Genomic DNA, 2,500 nt, shown 5'->3' with positions numbered 1-2,500 from the left:
GGGCGGTGGGCCTACGGGGCTCGGGCGCCAGCCGACGGGCCTACGGGGCTCGGGCGCCGACCGACGGGTCTACCGGGCCCCGGCGCCGGCCAACGGGTCTGCCGGGCTCGGGCGCTGACCGAACGGTCTACTGGGCTCGGGCGCCGGACGGCGGGTCTACCGGGCTCGAGGGCCGGCCGACGGGTCCACCGGGCTCGGGCGCCGGCCGACGGGCCCGCCGGGCTCGGGCGCCGGCCGACGGGTCTGCCGGGCTCGGGCGCCGACCGAACGGTCTACCGGGCTCGGGCGCCGGCCGACGGGTCTACGGGGCTCGGGCGCCGCCCGACGGGTCTACGGGGCTCGGGCGCCGGCCGACGGGTCTGCCGGGCTCGGGCGCCGGCCGCCACGTCTGCCGGGCTCCGGCCCCGTTTGACAGGTCTACCGGGCTCCGGCGCCGGCCGCCTCGTCCACCGGGCTCCGGCGCCGGCCGCCACGTCTACCGGGCTCCGGCGCCGGCCGCCACGTCTACCGGGCTCCGGCGCCGGCCGCCTCGTCTACCGGGCTCCGGCGCCGGCCGCCTCGTCTACCGGGCTCCGGCGCCGGCCGCCTCGTCTACCGGGCTCCGGCGCCGGCCGCCTCGTCTACCGGGCTCCGGCGCCGGTCGCCTCGTCTACCGGGCTCCGGCGCCGGCCGCCTCGTCTACCGGGCTCCGGCGCCGGCCGCCACGTCTACCGGGCTCCGGCGCCGGCCGCCACGTCTACCGGGCTCCGGCGCCGGCCGCCTCGTCTACCGGGCTCCGGCGCCGGCCGCCTCGTCTACCGGGCTCCGGCGCCGGCCGCCTCGTCTACCGGGCTCCGGCGCCGGCCGCCTCGTCTACCGGGCTCCGGCGCCGGCCGCCTCGTCTACCGGGCTCCGGCGCCGGCCGCCTCGTCTACCGGGCTCCGGCGCCGGCCGCCTCGTCTACCGGGCTCCGGCGCCGGCCGCCACGTCTACCGGGCTCCGGCGCCGGCCGCCACGTCTACCGGGCTCCGGCGGGACTTGGTCGCAGTTCTCGAGCTGAACGGTAGACCTGTTTGCCGCGCCGCTCGCGGGGACGTGACCAAGGGGTCGCTGTGTCGCGCTGCCTCCAGTTACGTCATCGTAACAGGCAGCGTCATTGGCGGGCCTCCCCGGCGGGAGGAGTTAGCGCTCTTGGAGTTCGCAGGGGCTGTGGACTTAGTGGTACGTTCTATATGCGCGAGCGGTGGCTCGCGGGCAGGGCAGTACGAGCGCGACTCGACCCGCGCGGCTGGGGCGCTTGGCGGCCGTTGTGGCGGTTGCCTCGGCGTGTTTGGCCGTTTTTCCGCCCGTTCGGGACGGTTGCCCGCGCGGCCGATGGCGGCCGAGGCCCATGCTGGTCCGTGGTGAGGCACCGGAGATGCTCGTGAAGCATGCCGGCTGCTGCCGCGCTCGCGAGCGCCCGGGGACGGGGGGACGGGCGCGCGGCGCAGTCGTGCCTCGGCTTTTTGGGCTTTTTGCGGTTGTTCCCCCTCCCTCTTCCTTCTCCGGCCCTAAGCTGGAGCCCGCGAGGCAGGCCGGCAAGAGCGTCGCAGCCGGTCCCGGTGGCTGGCAGCCCGAGCGCAGTGCGTCAGGGAGTCGGGAGGTGTGCCTCGCGCCTCCGGTGGCCTTACTCCCTGGCTCCAGAAACACCCGCCAACGGCACGGGTGAGGCGTGGCGTGTGGCGTCTCGTCTGCCCGTTTTTTGGGTGGCTTTTTGTGTTTTCCCCGTCCTTTTTTCTTTTCCCCCCCCCCCCCGGCTTTTCTCCGGCCTCTCTCTCCCTCTGCAGGGCGAGTGGTATCATCCTGCTGGGCGGGCGTAGACGGGCGACCGGCGGCGGTCGTGCCGGTGCTCTCGAACGCGGGCAAAGCCCGGCGACCGGCGGCGGTCGGTACCGGTGCTCTCGAACGCGGGCAAAGCCCGGCGACCGGCGGCGGTCGGTACCGGTGCTCTCGAACGCGGGCAAAGCCCGGCGACCGGCGGCGGTCGGTGCCGGTGCTCTCGAACGCGGCAAAGCCCGGCGACCGGCGGCGGTCGTGCCGGTGCTCTCGAACGCGGGCAAAGCCCGGCGACCGGCGGCGGTCGGTGCCGGTGCTCTCGAACGCGGGCAAAGCCCGGCGACCGGCGGCGGTCGTGCCGGTGCTCTCGACCGCCGAAGGAGCGCGTGGAGTCGCAGGTGTGCTGCGGCCTTCCAGCGTTCCCGTTGACGTCGCTCAAGGGACTCGTTGCACGGAGCGGGTGGCGCCGGCGGCACCTGTCCCGGTCCCCCTCCTTCGACCGCTGCAGAGCCGCAGGCAGCGCGCGCCGAGGCGTCCCCGGGTGCCCTCCCGGGGGGTGGCGCTGGGCGTGTGCGGCCGTCGCTGTCCCAGGAGCGTGGCCTCGGCTTTTCCGCCCTCTCTCCCCTTCAACCGATCGATGAGGCTTTTCGGGTCGCGTCGGAAAGGGCCCCCGGCGGGCCGGCTCTTCCGTGCTCCCTGGAACGGG

Source organism: Gavia stellata, unplaced genomic scaffold, assembly GCF_030936135.1.
Source record: "Gavia stellata isolate bGavSte3 unplaced genomic scaffold, bGavSte3.hap2 HAP2_SCAFFOLD_626, whole genome shotgun sequence".
NCBI lineage: Eukaryota > Metazoa > Chordata > Aves > Gaviiformes > Gaviidae > Gavia > Gavia stellata.
Note: the sequence above shows the minus strand (reverse complement) of the source record.